This window comes from Rhinolophus sinicus, chromosome 1 (assembly GCF_057876585.1).
Source record: "Rhinolophus sinicus isolate RSI-liver-muscle chromosome 1, RSI-T2T, whole genome shotgun sequence".
NCBI lineage: Eukaryota > Metazoa > Chordata > Mammalia > Chiroptera > Rhinolophidae > Rhinolophus > Rhinolophus sinicus.
The window spans coordinates 146,318,834-146,336,692 of record NC_142501.1 but is presented as its reverse complement, the minus strand read 5'-3'; the positions used below and the strand labels follow the sequence as shown (position 1 = coordinate 146,336,692).

General features: G+C 43.0%; 1 long non-coding RNA gene across 1 annotated transcript in view; it reads right to left on the bottom strand.

Moving 5' to 3' along the window:
• Positions 1-6,984, bottom strand: part of LOC141568315 (uncharacterized) — a 696,414-nt gene extending 689,430 nt beyond the window's left edge. Inside the window, exon 1 of the long non-coding RNA XR_012491444.2 lies at positions 6,853-6,984. This is a non-coding gene — a long non-coding RNA (uncharacterized LOC141568315). The remainder of the gene's footprint in view (positions 1-6,852) is intronic.
• Positions 6,985-17,859: the final 10,875 nt, after the last annotated feature.

Sequence of the window (17,859 nt, the reverse complement as noted above, 5' to 3'; positions counted from 1 at the left end):
GCTTGGTCATGACATTATCTGATTAATGACTGTCTCCCCCACACACACACTCAACCACAGATTCCATGACAGGAGGATCCATGCTTACTATTACATCTTGGTATCCCCAGCACTCAGCGCAGTACTTGCTCCAAAGTGACATTCAATAAAAATCTGCTGAACGAATGAATGAATGAATGAATGAATGAACAAATACAGCACCCCATGGTACAGCCATAGAACCACTGACTCTTTCTGTTGATGGTAGCATGCACATTTTCATCAGCCTTCTTTGAATACAGTGCTCCAATCAGTTACAATTTATGACCTGCCCACGTTCTTATCTGAGCCCCGGATATTGCTAGAGAGTTTGTCAGATACAACTGCGATCAAGCCTGCTGTGATTGACCTCTTCTACTGTCTCCTCCCTCCAGGTGTCCTCTATTCAGCCTCCAGTTGTCCTTCCATAAGCAGCTCTGATTACAGACTCCCTGATTAAAAACCTCCAGGGCCTCATCCTCAGATGTAGTCCAAGCTCCACGACATTCAAAATCTTTCACATTCTGGCCGTCCCCTGCCTTCTCCCTGTCTGCTGCCCTGACACCCCTGTCCTTGCCTCCCCACTCACACACACCGCAATACTACAAGTCTTCACCACATGCTCGCATATCTTTCAACTTTTTCTCTTTCCCTAGAATGCAAACTCCTCTACTGTCTGACAAACTCCTACTCATCCTTCAAGGTCCAGGTCAAAAGGCACCTCCCCTTTAAAAGGGGAAGGAAGGGGAAGGTAGGAATCTGTCTGCTTCTACCCCCATCAAAGGCAAAACTATTCCTCCTCTTATATTCCTGCAGCATTGTGTGTATATAACTCTGTTAGTACTTTCACCCTGTGTTATATTTGAGTGGTTGTATTCCCTGAAGGACTGTGGGCTACCTAAAGACATGAACCGTATCTTATTCACCTGACATAAGCTAGGCAGTCAATAAATGCTTTATGTTGCTATGTCTTTGGATTTTATCCCATTCCACAGGTCTCGTGACACTTTCAAAAAACATTAGACTTTTGGAGCCCACAGCTGACCAAGCCACTAGGATCCAGCAGTAGGTGGAATGTGAAGATTCTCAGTAATAGAAGTGGTCGAGTCCACGTGAAGCCTAGAGTCTCTCTGCTTCTTCCACCACCACAACCACCAGCCACGAACCTCCTCCATTTCTGCCGGTCCATTGGGGGTGCCTGCTCAACCCTGATCATCCACTCTGCAGCCTGTCGTTTCTTTCTTTGCTTTTATAGTTCCCTGCACTCCTTCATGAATTCTGGGCTGGCTCAAGGTGAAGAGGCTACTGACAGAATATAGAAAAACCTTCAGAAACCAATGGCAGAGATACTGTTGGATATCTTGAGAAGATGGAAGTGGAGACATTCTGGGGTTATCTAACCCTCACATCTTTCTTCCTCCTCCTACTCAGCCAGCTGCCTCAATTTACTCATCTTTTACATGCGCCCCACTATGTGACTTTTCAGCTCAGCTCTCCATATGTCAACCAGACCATTCCTTTCAGTGTCCCAGTCTCAAAATCCCAAAAGAAGACTGATAATCCCATTGCCACCCCATTTTTGTAGCTCTGGCTCAGTGTGCTGCCCCAGTCCAATTAGCCAGGACTGGAAAGGAAGTTCAGATCATGTACCCAGGGTGGTCCCCTCAGCGGGGTGGAGGGGGGAGGGATAATTAGGTTTAGTGACTGCATCTCTAGTTAGTTAAACACTAGGTAAGGGCATATTTCAATCTCAGACAAACATTGAAAGAGAAGCACCAGCTGTTTGGAGGTGAAGCATTGTCATTCAGGGCCCTGCTACACACAAGACAAACACTGCCTACCATCCTCGATGTAACAGCACAGATACTATTTCCTAAGCATATTTCCAAGCAGCCCCTATTAGCCTGGCAAAATGAAGAAATGGGTCTGTAGCTCAAAAGAGAAATTTGAACTGGAGGTAAAAATGTGGTCATCATCAGGACAGTGATCAATAAATGTTGGTGGTAGTGGAGAAGGTGGTGGTGGGTTTGGGCTCTGAGGACATAAACAGGTTCCCAGGAAGGGTGAGGAGAGTGAGAAGGGGACCAAGAACAGAATGCTGGGACCACAGACATTCAAAGGGTTGGCAAAGGAAGAAAATCCCTGCAGAACAGAAACAAACAGCCAGAGTGGTGAAAGTCTCAGCACCAGAATCTAGCCAAGGTGGGATAGAGTTTGGAGGAAAGGAGAGGGTGTTAATTCTAGAGAGAAGAAACGAGATAAGGATGAGCTCCTGAGAAGTGGAGAGGAGAGAGTGGAAGAGTTAAGGGGATTGAGGAAGCTAGCCAAAAGCTTGGGGGGTGGGGTGCCTTGAGAGATAGGGGTGGACTGCATGGAGAATTTAGTGTCACAGAAACAGAATTTTTTCCAAATAGGTTTACCTGAAGGTATTTAAAAGTTGATGGGAAAGCGCCAACCTGTTCAGAGATGCTGAGAAAACAGGCGATAAAGCGGAGGATGAGTGGAATGAGATTTCTGAGGGTTTGGAATTCGGAGCACCTGGTGAAAGATCCCACATAATCAGGAAGAGGGAGTACCTCGGCCACTGGCGGTTCGAGTTCCAAGGTCATGCGTAGGGCGTTGGACCTCGTGGAACCAGCCCGCCGCCATCCCGGGCCAGGCTCCTGAGCAGCATGTGACAATGGTGCCCTCTAGTGGCCATAGTCGGCATCACATGTGCAGTTGGCCGGAGAGCCAGACCAGGAGGCAGCAGAGACCTGGGACCGTGAGCGGCGCGGACCAGGGGGCCTGGAAGAAGGCTCACAGCACAAAAGAAGTGGGGGAGGACACCATTTGGACGGGGGACGTTTATCAGCTTTCCTCACACTTCCACTTCGTGAATGGGAAAAAAAAAAAAAAAAAAAAAGCGAGTTGGGACAGTTAGCCAAAGCAACGGTGATGCCCAGAGCCACAAAAACACCCGAGTCGAACTGAGCCCTATGCTGTGAATTCAGACCTGTCGTGACCCGCCAGGCACAGACCATCTGTAGATGGTGCGGCACAGCAGGCATCCGGGAGTCGGAAGGCACAACTACCTGCGCCTCGCTGCCAAGCACAGAAAAGGGGGGAGGAAAAAATCGGGGCTCGCGTGGGGAGATGAGGCATCAGCTGCACAATGCTGCCATCTACCGGACAGGCTCAGGAATGCTCGGCCTGCCCGGCGCTCGCCCAGGTGACAAAGCGCTTCCATGCAGTGGGAGCGCGTCCCGATCGACAGTAGCACCAGGGTCTGTTATTAGCGAGAGGTTTTCAGGCTTAGCACTACAGGGACTCACCGGCTCACACAGCAACTGAAAAATATGCAGGTGTTTTGGATTTTCCACCCCATAGCAACAACAAAGAAGCTTCTAGAAACAGATATACTCCAATGGCCAAACCAGATAAAATCTCCAATAAGTGCATAAAACAAAGCATATCTGTCTGTCTGTGGTGTATGGAATAGTGTCGGTGGTCACCTTAGGGTCCAAAGTCATTCTCAGCCTTACAGATCTGTGAAGCTCATGGAAAATGGATTTAGGTATTAAATCTGTTAGCTTCTGTGAGTTATTCCTCCATCTGTAACATGGCAGTAAAGTTGCCCTCACAGGAATGCTTTGAGGCTCAGACATGCTGATCGTTGGAAAGAGCATGGCAAATATAAAGATACGTGTCATCCCTGGAGGTGATCAAATGCAAATTCATGTTCCAAATCAGAGCTGAGCAAGATGTCACATCATATGCAGCAGTGCTTGGTGTTGAGGGAAGAATTTGAGTCTCTCCATCTCATTTTCCCCAATATTGTTTTCAATAAAACCTGGCTTTCCTAAGTAGTTCTCCTATACCATCCCTAGGGATGTTGTAAGGAAGAATTAAATGCTTTAATGAAAAGCTCACCTCTGTCACTGGAGAACAGTAACCAGAGAATGATGAGGGCATTTGTTTTTTGGAGTTGTATTTGTCCAGTCAAAATGTATGTCGGTCTTATTTTTAGCAGCTACACAAAGCAAATGCTAGACATGTTTGCAGTAAGCATGATTTTCTCCATTTTACATAAGAGAAAACTGAGGTTCATAGATGTTAATTTGTCCAAGGTCACAAAGCATGTAAGTGATGAGTATAAAACTCACAACTGGGGGAGAGAGAATCAATAAACTTTGGATAAAGCCAGCCCTGGACCTAGGTCGTATAAGGTCCAAACCATAACATCATTTCATGTGTAATATGAGGACTTCCTTGACTGAAAAAAGCACTTTCCCTGCGTGCTTATCGAGAAAATATGACCAGTAGAGAATAATTCCTCAGGTTTAAGACATTTTTGTTCCCCTTTTTTGAGAAGCAAACTCTCCTGAGAATCGTAATAACTTTAAGCTGTTTTAGTCATTTCTACCTAAGTAAGAAAAAGTTCATTATGTTCTTCCCCACAGTGCAGCTTTGATAAAGAGATGGATAGAAAGCACGTGAAGCGTCTCCAAGCTCACGTGGAATAAAAAGAAAAAGGATACAGAAAGGGAGGCAGGTTGCCCAAAATTGCTTATTTCACTGCTTTACCTACAGTTTTGGCTTTGGTGACGGGCTGTGTTTTGGGTGCCAAAATATCACATACTGAAAAAGAACAGTTGGAGGACTCACATTTCCTGATTTCAAAACTTACTGCAAAGCTGCAGAATCATGGCACAAGGATTGACATATAGATAAATGGAATAAAATTAAGTCAGAACACAGACAATAGTTTAGTGGTTACCAGAGGGTAAGGGGGTTGGGGGGTGGGAGATGAGGGTAAGGGGGATCAAATATATGGTGATGGAAGGAGAACTGACTCTGGGTGGTGAACACACAACGGGATTTATAGATGATGTAATACAGAATTGTACACTTGAAATCTATGTAATTTTACTAACAATTGTCACCCCAATAAATTTAAAAAATAAATTATAAAAAAAAAATTAAGTCAGAAATAAATCCTTAACATTTATGGTCAATTGATTTTTCACCAAGATGCCAAGAAAATTCAAAGGGGAAAAATAGTGTTTTCAACAAATGATGCTGGGAAAACTGGACATCCACATGTAAAAGGACGAAGTTGGACCCTTTACTCACACTATATACAAAAATTAACCCAATATGGATTATAGACCTAAATGTCATAGCAAAACCTATAATGGTCTTAGAAGAAAATATAGGAGTAAATCCTCATGAACTCAGGTCAGGCAAAGCCTTCTTAGTTTGATATCAAAAACACAAACAACAAAAGTAAAAAATAGATAAATTGGACTTAAAATTTAAGATTTGTACTTTGAAGGACACTTCAAAAGACATTCTCTGAAAAATGAAAAGATACCCCACAAAACGGAAGAAAACATTTGCCAATCAAGTACCTGATAAGGAAATTGTATCTAAATTGCATACAAAATTAATATGTCAATAATAAAAAGACAATCCAATTTAAAAATGGGCAAAGAACTTGAATAGACATTTCTCCAAAGAAGATAAACAAACAGCCAATAACTGAATGAAAAGATGGCATTATGAGCCATCAGGGAAATGCTAATCAAAACCACAATAAGGTACCACTTCACACCCAGCCAGATGTGTGTGAAGAAGCCTCTAGCTGATTCCAGACCCCAGCCATTCAAGTCTTCCTGTGAGGCCCCACAAACGGTGGAGCAGACAAGTCATCCCTGCGTGTGCTGTTCATGTCTCTGACCCATAAGACCCCTACACATAACAAAAGAGCTGTTGTTTCATACCCCTGTGTTTGGGGCTGGATGGAATGCTGTCCGAGGTAACCAGAACATTGTTCCAACATAAGTGTTCAGATTCTGTCCCTCTGTCAACCTGACAAACAAAGGACCAACGAAAAGAACATAGGAGTCTCCCCAAGAAAGTTACCCACCATGTCAAAGAGAAACCATTAATTGGGCATGTCTTATATGCTAGAGTGGCTTTAGGTGCTATCTACACTGTATCACTAATTCTCCTGGCAGCCCACTCACTGTGTGGCATAAGCCCTATCATACAGAAACTGGGGTCAGGAAACTTTGAATGCCTTACCCAGGGTCACATCGACAGTAAACAGCCAGCACTGACATCCTCACTAATTTGACCACACTCCTACTGCATCTAAAACCCCCCCACAAGGTAACACCCACCCCCCACCCTACCCTCAGGCTCTCCATCAAATGCAAGACTATTCCTAAAACAGCAAATGTGGTATTGAGTTATATACAGAATGATGACGTTTTTAGTTTCACTGTCAAAGCTTCATAAAATTTGCAGAACACCAAGTAGCAGAGGTGTTTGAGGGGTTTATTTTCATTAATTCATTTTATCAAAAAGAAATTTAAATAATAAAAAGGAAATATGGGGAACTGAAAAATAGAGCAGATTTCATTTTTCTGGCCTCCCCTACCCGGAGTCAAACCTGGTAAAGGCGTAGGGTGAGCCTTTCCACTCTGGCTCAGCCTTGGGGCATTGACCTGGCAGGGCATTTCTTGCCCTGTGGACACAAGGAGGTGGCCAGATTATGGGAGATTATCCAGTGATCCAGGACTTTTTGGGAAAAGGCAAGAGCCTAGAGTAACCCTGAGGATGTCAGGCTTTAGCTCTTTCCAACCACCTCACCACATTCCACACCCACAAGCAGTTATATAATTATTCAGTATGTAAATTGTTTGTTTAATGTCTGTATTAGAGTTCACCAAAGAATCAAAACCAATAGGATGGTTAGATAGATAGATGATAGATGGATGGATGGATGGATGGATGGATGGATGGATGGATGGATGGATAGAGTCTTATTATAAGGAATTGGCTCACGTGGTTATGGAGGCTGAGAATGCCTGAGATCTGGAGTTGGAAAGCTGGAGACCCAGGAAAGCTGGTGGTGCAATTTCCAATCTGAGGCCAAAGGACTGAGAGCCGGGAGAGCCGATGGTGTCAGTTCCAGCACAAGTCTGAAAGCAGGAGAAGACCAATGTCAAGCTCAATGTCCAGTCAAGCCACTGGCGTTCCTTCTTATGCAGCCTTTTGGTTCCATTCAGGTCTTCCACTGACTGGATGAGACCCAACCACTGGGAAGGGCATTCTGCTTTACTCAGCCTACTGATTCAAATGACAATCTCATCCAAAAGCACCCTCACAGACATGCCCAGAATAATGTTAGACCATGCATCTGGGCACTCCATGGCTCTGTCACATTGACAAAAATATTAGCCATCACAGTGTCCATTGCCTCTCCTAGATTATAAGCTCCCTGAGACCAGTGACTGTTTCTTTCTTGTTCCCAGACATAGTCCCAAAGGCTGGCATAATAGTCCATCACCAAGATGTTACATAAAATTATTTGTTGAATGAATGAGACATGACCCCTAGGAGGCTTCTTCACTGATACTAAACTGCCGAGTCCCCAGTGAGCACCCGAATATGACCACACTTAACTGAGTGTGAAATAACACTCATGCAGTGAACTACCTTTTAAATTCCAGGGTTCAATGCAGATGACCTACCCAGTTCCCACCACTAACAGTGATGGCAAATGAAGCAGGAGCTAAAAGTAAAGTAAAGGCTTGTAGGGATGCAGGGGAATCTGAAGTAAACCAATAGAAACATAATGTGAACCGCATGGCTATTTTCAATTTTCTAGTACCTACGATTTAAAAAAGTAAGAAGCAGCAGGTGAAATTAATTTTAATAAAATATTTATGTTATTATAAACATAAATTGCAATGTTTAAATATAGTTATTTCACCCAGTATACTCAAAATATTTCAACATAGAATCCACATAAAAATTATTAAATAATGATTCTTTTTTCAGACTGAGCCTTTGCGATTCATGCAGTGCATCTCAGTTGAGACTAGCCACATTTCCAGGGCACAGGAATCACACGTGGCAGCTGGCTGGTGTGGGCGAGAGGACAGCGGCATGATGCCTAACTACCTGCAAGTAAGGACGAGTCTCATCCTCCGAAGTCCTGGTTACTTAGTGAGTCTGATTTCAGCCTCCACGGGATTTAATGCCCATGTCCCCATGTCTTCCCTGACTTGAGAAAAATCAGAACCAGTGTCACCGTGTACCTGAAGTCTATGAGCTGGAATGAAGCCAGAACTCGGCACCTGCCCCACTGTTCTCAACTGGCGAGACGTGGGGCAAGTCGCTCAATCTCTCTGAGTGCTAGTGTCCTTGAAAATGAAATGGAGCATTGCTGGGAGAATCGAGTTGCAACACTGTAAAACCTTATGCTACTCTTATCCTGCACAGGACACTTCAGGATTCCAGGCTGACCTCCCCAAACATGGGACTAAATTAGGGTCCTGCTCTTGGCTTCTTCCAGGGAATGTCTGAGGCTTGACTTAAAAAAGAATGAAATCCTGTAATATGTGATAATACAGGTGGGCCTTGAGGACATTAGGCTAAGTGACATAAGCCCAGAGACAGAAAGACAAGTACTACATGTTTCCACCTACGTAAGGTACATAAAACAGTCAAATTCCTAAAATCCATGGTTGCCAGGGGCTGAGGGCAGGGAGAAATGGAGACTTATCAATCAACTGGCATAAAGTTTCAGTTTAAATAAGATCAATAAACTCCAGAGATCTGCTGTACAACACTGTACTGTAGTCAACAATAACATATTGTACACTTAAAATTTAAGAGACTAGATCTCATGTTAAATATTTTTACCAAAATAAATCGTTTTTCTTCTTTTTTTTTTAAATTAAAGTTTATTGGGGTGACAATAGTTAGTAAAGTTACATAGGTTTCAGATGTACAATTCTATAAGGCATCATCTATATATCACATTGTGTGTGCACCACCCAGAGTCAGTTCTCCTTCCATCACCATATATTTGATCCCCCTTACCCTCATCTACCACCCTCCTCCCCCTTACCCTCTGGTAACCACTAAACTATTGTCTGTGTCTATGAGTTTTTGTTTCTGTGTTTGTCTTGTTCCTTTGTTGCTTTCTGTTTCATATACCATATATCAGTGAAATCATATGGTTCTCAACTTTTCTGACTCATTTCATTCAGCATAATAATCTCAAGATCCATCTATGTTGCTGCAAATGGCACTATTTCATCTTTTCTTCTAGCAGAATAGTATCCCATTGTGTATACTGCGTTTTCCCAAAAATAAGACCTAACTGGAAAATAAGCCCTATCATGAGTTTTCAGGATGACATCCCCTGAACATAAGCCCTAATGCGTCTTTTGGAGCAAACCTTAATATAAGACCCGGTCTTATTTGGGGGGAAACACAGTATATACCACGTCTTAAAAAAGAATGGCTGAGGCTTGAAATGGGGTAGAAAAGGAAGTTCCCACTTCCCTAGGATTTTGTGGGGCCCCTGAAGGAAGCTCGTCCATGTGAGGCTCCCATACAGTGGATTTCATGGTCGCAGTCCATGGAGGGAGCGGATGGTCTTTTCCAGCCCCTGACATGAGCTTCTAGCCGAGACATAGGAGATTCACATGGAGCAAAGCAAGTGCCAGAACACAGAACCAGTGGCATGCTCTGTAGTGTGAGCAGATGCTATACGTGCTCGCACTCTCTCTCTCCACTTTTGGAATTATCCCAGGAGAGACGTGGACTGGGACGCCTATAGATGCTGGCTTCTCAAGGGAACGATGCCAGGATCAGTCGTATTAGGAAGACAAGCACAAAGTCACTTGGGGCCCTCACAGCGGCTTCCCGTCCTCTGCCCGTGGTCTGGTTTCCCATTGCGTACACCTTTAAATTTTCTGTAAGAGCAGCTTCCGAATGTCATAGGCACTTAGAAATCTACCATCTTCTCCTAGTCTCTAATTTGTACACGGGTTTCCTAGCACCCTTGACATTAACCTCCTACCACATGTCATCGAATCCATGTCCCCATTCATGATCTGTCAGCCTCTTCATCTCTCAGAAAGGTAACAGAGGGAAAAGAAACAAGCCCAAATTGCTGTTTTGGCTGCCCATCGTGTTCTTGGAAATCTGTTAGTGAGGCTTCCAATGCCTCGTCCCCCATGGTGAGTACCAGCTGGCAGGCCATGGGCCGACAGTGCTGCTGCCAGCATCTGTGCTGCTCTAGCCTGCAAAATAAAGCCTGGCTGCTTGCTTCTCTCTCCCAAAGTAAAAGAGGAGTCGTGAGGAACACATAAATTATCTCAATGAGACAAAACAATGTTTAAGATGCTTCCTGCTTCAACAACTGTGTGGGAGGGCAGCAGACGCATGCACCACTTCTAGGTCCCCTGCAGGGTGGGCACAAGATCTTCAGCCCACTGGGGAGGACGGGACCTCTGGAGCGAACAAGTACAAGAGAAGCAGACAGATGGAGAAGGGTGGAGAAAAGGTGAAGAAGAGGGTGGTTTCAGTGACGGGAAGAGGCCTGTTTGTTGAATGCCTACGTGCTGGACATGAAACAAGCCGCCCAACCCAGCCTTCAGGGAAGGCCTTGCTGCTTTTCTGCAAGAGTGCGGGCAGCAGACGGCCGCCAGATGTCAGTTCAGGGTCTGCCTCTGCTACAGGAGCTGCCTCGCCCAGGGTGGGCCCTTCCTAGGACAGCCACGTCTGGTGGCTGTGTGAGGCAGGGATATGAAGTCCCCCCATCTTGGCTCCTCGTGGGCTAACTCGTGTGGACAGGACTCATTCCAGGGCTCCTGGGTTGGCCAGGGGTCTGCAGGGCCTGCATCTCATTGCCCCTCTGTCTAGTCCTGCTTCCTCCCCTTTCTGCTCATAGGCCTGATCCCTAATAAAGGTCTTGCTCCCCAAATTCCTTCTCAGTGTCTGCTTCTGAAAACCCAACCTAGATTTGATTATACTGGATATTTTACATACTCATACATTGCCCCTCTTACTCTGCACCATTGTGAGATAGATAGATAGTAGATAGATAGATAGATAAATAGATAGATAGATAGATATTATATTATTATATTATTGAGGAAAGCAAGGCTCTAAGAGGTTTAATAACTTGCCCTTGGGTCATGTGGTGGCAGAAGTGGGTTGATCCAGTAGCAGTATATGCCCCCTCCCTGGGCTTGCTGATCAGAAGACCCTCTGAATGAACTACTGCTGACCTAAACTGTACCAGAAAGTCAGGGAAGGAGTGAGCCCCTTTAAGGGAGGAACAGAGCTAGGAGAGAAACGGCAGTCACCTTTCAAAAAGATTTCAGGGTTTCTTGGAAGGTCCCCTGCACCCAAAATACCCTTCCCACCTGGCTAACTGCTGACTACAGTCCCTTTCCTTCCAAAGCTGGAGAGAAAAATTAATATATAAATCCTAAGCAGAGTATCACATCTACCTAATGTAGTCACATGATTAAGTCAGCAAGCCCCCGGGCACCCCTTCCTGTGCTTCTTTCCACCCTCCTCTGCTTTGCCTCCCTGTTCCTCTGCTGCCCTAGATCCCTCCTATCGTGACAGAAGTAATCTGATAAACTAACTCCTTCAGAGAGACATACAAAAGCAATTGTGGGTACATGTTGCAAGAAGACTCAGGAAGTGGCTAATGTTTAAACCACGAACTGAGGTTCCAGGTTGGGAAGATATTTTAAGGAAGGAGGATCATGACATTTGCCATCACTTCATAGATTTGCATTTGCAACTGCAACACTCCCAATGCTGTTTATTTCTTCCTAGTTACCTTGCTGGTAATTGAGACAAGGTAGATAATAGTGCTTCAGTAATTGTCTAGTGGTGAAAATAGCTATTCTTTAAGCGGCATGGTTAACATAGATATTTTCTAACAGCCATAATAGAATTCTTCATTAAGCAACGTCATTAAACATTAGTCTCTAAAATATAACACATAATTAAGGGAAGGTTTTTTAATAAAAATAAATTAAACCATTTGAAATCTAATTTTACTAGTGCTTTCAATAAGTGCTTAATCTAAGCATAGCTTCCCTCTGCCGGATGACTATCACCCTGACTCTTTCACCCTGTAGTGTAATACTGTGACACTGCTCGACATTCTGTGTTTCACTAGCCCTGATGTTGGCAAGTCTCTGAATCCTCTATCCAGTGAAGGGGTCCAGAATATGCCACCACAAAATATGCTACTTTGACCTACAGATTATTTTGAGCTAAAGGCAATTGAGAGTCAACAGATGCAGAAAGAGTCCTCTGCCCTCCTCTTATCTTCCTAAAAGTAGGGCATAAATTTCCCTTTGTGAAGGTATTCCCCTCCCATCCCATACCAGAGAGAGTATTCTTATCACATTGGGAGGAGTTTACATAAACATACCTTACTAGATAACCTTTATCTTCCATTAGTTCCCCCATGTATTAGTCCCCCCATGGTTTATTATCCTTTAAAGTCTAAACCCACTTTCCTTTGTTAAAATGGTATGTCAGCCCCTCGTCTAACCACTCCCTTTGAGTTTCACTTCTTTTCTGTGAACTCTGTGCAAATAAAATATTGATTAAATTGTATGCTTTTTTCTCTTGTCAGTCTGTATTTTGCTGGTTTAATTCACAGGCCCTCAGTTACTGAACATAAGAGTGCAAAGGAAAGGTTTTCCTCCCTGACACTAGCTACTGGTATCTTTTTTTCCAAGCCAGAGAGCCTTTTGATTACTATTGAGTTTCCCTCTGACACAGGGCTCAGGATTCATTCTACCTAACAATGCACGCTCTCTTTGTTCTCTATTTTGAAGGAACACATTGCAAATAAACTGGCTACTGAAAGGGAAAACCCATAATTTCCTGGGGCATTACTTCTCTAGGAGTGGAAACGCTTGAGACAAAATGGGAGAAAGTGCAAGCCTGGAGGTTTGGGTTCTTTCTTAACTCTGCCCTATGACTTTGGCAATAACCAATAATAACCCATCTGGAGCTCAGTTTCCTTACAGAGGGGGAGAGAAGGGAGGAGATGGGTGGGGAGAGTTGATTCTAACCCCAGCTCCTCTGCTTACTCTCAGTGTCACCTTGAGCCAGCCCCTCATCTCTTCAAGTTTTAACGTCCCTATCTGTAAACTGAGAGGAAGGGAAGTTGCCAAGATCAGTGCTTCTCAAGATGTGGTCCCACCTGCCCTGTGCAGCAGCAGCAGCAACACTGGGGAGTTTATTAGAAATGCAAATAGATGGGCTTTACGCAGACCTACTAAACCAAGATCTCTGGGATGCAACTCAAAAATCTGTTTTAACAAGATTTCCAGGTGATTCTCATTCAAATATGAGAACCTCGGCCTAACTGATCTCACAGGTCTCTTCCACATTAAAAACCTCAAACTCTTTTGCCCCAACCTTAAGATTTCTTTCTTTCTCTAAAAAATAAATAAATAAATAAATATAAAATAAAAAAATTAAAAGCCTGTCAAAACTACTTCTTGCCTTTCTACAGATTGCTAATTTCAAGGAACTTAAAATAAAATTTGCAGTCATTTCCATAGCAACCTTAACAAAACCATGAAGATGCTTTTGTTCTTTAATACATCTGCTTCTTTTAAAGGGGCTGTGTTCCTTTTTCAGTTCTAAAGCCAATGTTATCTAACAATATCCCTTAAAAACATTCCAGTAGTATATAATTATAGTCCCAACCAGCAGTGCAAAGAATGTCATTTAAATCATACCTCCTAATTGATCCTCTATGCCAACTCTTCTAAAGGTCAACCCTCAAGATAGAACAAAACCTAAGCTCCTAAATCCACATGAAATAATCTATCTCCATACATCTCCATTGATTTCACACTCTTCCATTGACCCTACTTCCAGAAATAGCTGCCAATTCTAATTGGTCAGCCACCTTGCCCCACTCTCAGACCATGAAGTTCTAATGCAGGTGATTCTACATCCAGTTCCAGGTTTGGCCAATAAAAGCCTTCATGACCCTGAGCACTCTAACAGGTTCAGAAATGGGCACATGACCCATCAAAGCCAATGAGACATGGACTGAAACTTCCTGGGTTATAAACACGTGATATTTCTCACTAGACTAGAACCTGAAATGATGAAGCCTAGAATTCCACAGCTGTTTTGTTTTATTTTATTTTATTTTTAAACACTTTTTTTTTTTAATATTTTTTTGTTTGATTCTCTTTCAGTCCTTTCAGGAGAAGATGTCACTTTAAACTTTTATTTATTTAAGTGTGTTTTTCTAGGACCCATCAGCTCCAAGTCAAGTAGTTGTTTCAATCTAGCTGTCGAGGGCGCACCTTACAGTGGCCCATGTGGGGATCAAACTGGCAACCTTGTTGTTAAAAGCACCACGCTCTAACCAGCTGAGCTAACTGGTCGCCCCTCCACAGCTGTTTTAATCCCATGAGGGGAGACTTGTCTGAGAGGGAACCACCAAAGAGAAAGTGGAGCTGAGAGGCCAGGAGAGAGAAATAGAGCCAGATGAATCACTTCTGAGCCTGTATCCAACCATACTTGAAACTAGATCCCTCTGGACCTTTTGGCACAAGGTCCATTAAATTTTCTTACTCCACTTTGGGCTGACTTTTCTATCACCTGACACCAAAAGCTTTTTAATGGGTACAAAGTATAAATTGATACAGCTTTTGGTAGGCAACTTGCCAGTATCTATAAAATTTTCTTTTCCATATGCATAACTCTTGTCCAAGCGATTCTACTTCCAAAAATGTACTCTTCCAGAAATGCTCTCACAAGTATGGAAATATGTATATGTACAATCATGAAATTCATTAAAGTATGGTTTGTCACAGCAAAGAGTTGGAAACAACCTAATGTCATTCAATGGAAACCTGCCTCCTTTTATGTGTTTATGATGTTAATGAAAAGTAAAACACAACCACGATCACAGAGTCAAAGATTCTTAGAGCTAAAAGACACCTTAGGTCAGGTATTCCATATCTATCTCCAGATTATGCAAAATCCAAAGCCCACAGAGGTAACGTGACTTGGCTAGTATCTGTTACCCAGTGAATTCTTCAAAGAGCCAGGATAAGATCATTTATCTTCTGGCAACCTTTCTTCCTCTACATCATGCTGGGTCTGAAATTCTAATTGTGCTGGTCATTGTTAGACAATGGCTGGCATCTGGCATTTCACTGTAAAATCAATAACCCCGATACAAAAGTTAAATCAACATTACACTCAGTGTCAATGATAACAAATCATGCAGCTACAAGCTAACAATAATAGCTATTTCCCTGCAGACAACTTTTCTTTCCCTCTACTCCCCTTCCCTTCTCCCCAAAACTCACATTTGTCCTTGATACCCCAACAAAAATGACAGTTCAGAAAACTTCAGCAGCTTAATGCCAGTCAGAACAAAGTTCTATTCTCAGCGACAGTAACACAACCATTGAAAATGCTATGCATTCAAGTCACAAGAGATATTATTTCTGCCTGAGATTCTCCGATAACAGAAATGAGTGATATGGTTCTTTGCCTGAAAATACGTATTGATTGTTGGCTGTGAATTTCACCATGGATAATGCAGAAGTCACCATCCTTCAAATGTGTGTGAACTGAAGATGCCGTTGCCTGTTCCTTGCAGGATGATTTGTAGCAAAAGACAAGACAAGACAGGAGAAATGTCCATATCCAGGTCAGGCTGGATGTTCTCCAGCCAATCATCCATCCTGGATTATTTGATCTTCACTTCAAATCATGCAAAATGTAGCTGATCGCTTCCATTAGACTAAGATGAAGAGACTTTCGGCTAGTTGTTTTTATCACTTTCTGGCGTTTAAAAGCATTAGGCATTACTTGCTAATGTGGCTACCAGGAGACTTTTAAATCTCACAGAAGATAGTTGGTTGGTCATTGTTGGTCAAAAGAGGGAAAAAAACAGTCTGTCTGAGCATCACCTTCATTCTACTCACAACCTCTAGCATTGTGCTACTCCTCACCCCAGGATGTCTGAGATTCTAAGCACAAAGGTTATCACAGGATAAGAATCACAGAATTCAAGGGTTCCCAAAAGCTTCCCCTAACACAAAAACCTTCCCCCAGCAACCTAGTATACCTAAAATTTCACCATTACAAATTTGTTTCATTAGAGTTCAATCAAATTAGGGTCTCTAAGTGGCCTTTATAAAAATTCTAATACCACTGAGAGGGCTAACTTTTATCTCCACCTTCACACAGATGTCTTCTGAGTTGAAAGGCACAGAGCACAAGGCTTTATGAGAATATGAGACACCCTGGAGTGAGACATGAGGAAGAAGAGGAGAGTCACAGAGGGGAAATGCAGAAAGACGCCACAGATACCTACTTTCCAATTTAGCGGGGATCGGTTCTAGTAAAACACCAATCTAGTTTATAAGAGAACTCAGTCCCAGTGGAATGTCCTATAGATAGAAGTGGCAAAATTCCACCAGACATTCCTGGAAACTCAGTAAGTCCCAAAGAGGCTTGTATTCCTTTCCAGCTCTCCAACTCATTTCACTGGTTGCTCCCAGGTGCCTAACAAGGGAAACAACAGGACCAGGAAGGAGACACACTGGAGGCAGGAAGGATTTGAAGAGGAGAAACACACTGTTCAATATAATCGAGTGTCATTAAATAGGTTTTTAATGCTTTGTATCATCAGCAAGACAAATTAGTTGACTTCAGTTCTTTTGCTTACGTATAAAATATTACAGTTAGAACAGCACCAAAAAAATCCCTTTAGATATACCAATGCTTTATCACTGTTGTCAGTTCTTGCCTTGTCTAACTAATGACTGGGTCATCTTTCTCCTCCCCGCAAGTAAGAGCAGAGTCAGTTCCCCACCACACACACTCTCGATTGATACTTAGACCATGCACGAAATTATGGCCTCTTTATCATCTCTTTTCAGGAAGATCTCTACTGACTGAAATTCTTCTGCCCTAAATAGATCTATAATTGTGAGAGCTCCCATATTCACTAACTTTCTTTTCTGGATTGTTTTATTAGACTATTATAGAGTTGGTACTGAACATGTAGGCATTCCCATCCCACTTCATGTGTATCTGTTTACCTCTTGTGTTTTAGGACAAACTAGTCTGAGAGTATCCAGTGTAACCTTCATCACAGGACCTACTGGCTTCTGAGAAAACCTCCCTAGGGATAAATCCACCATGCTCTCTCCTTTCCATCTTTGGACGTACTCATCTCATTATCCATCATCCCGCCTTCAAACTCATCTCAAGATAAATGCTATAACACCTCCCTTTCGAGAAAAACACCTCAGCTTTCTCTTTGTCTTGTCCATTCTGCCTCCGCTGTATTTTAAAATATTACCTTTCTACCTCCAGCCACCACCTCATTAAATGCTCCCTTTCCTCCACTCTCTTACTCTCAGTCTCTAAATATGCACCAGATTGCTGTAATTAAAAGAATATCACCATCTTCTCTCCATGTAGTGCAAAGACTAGTTCAGCAACTAAACTTTATGTCCTTTAAGACATACATCTAAAGTGCCAGTCACACTGTGGATGCTCAAAATATTAGTTTTCTATTTCCAAAATATGAAGGATTTGCTCCTCAGCCTTCCAGCCAAGCCTGGGGTGGTACTGCACAGTGAAAACCCACACACAGCTCTTTAGAGTCAGGCAAATCTAGGTGCCCTTTCCAGCTCCCCCACTTACCATCATACTTACATCATGGTGTGGGTTGCTGACAATTTGGTGGGATTGTGCATAGAGTATCAATGTGTGGGTTTTTCCCCTCTCCTACAATCCAGGACAGGAACCATGATCTCAATGATCTTTGCATCTATCTCCATCCCAAGAGACACGCCTGGCAAATGGAAGCTGTTCAGTACATGTCTGATGAACTAACATGCAACAGAAAGAACTGAAGATGATATTGAAGGTAATATTAGATGCCATGGGAAGAAAAAAACACAAGGTTTTCAGAAGTGCCACGAGATCCCTGAAGTCAAGAGCAACTGTCCAAAA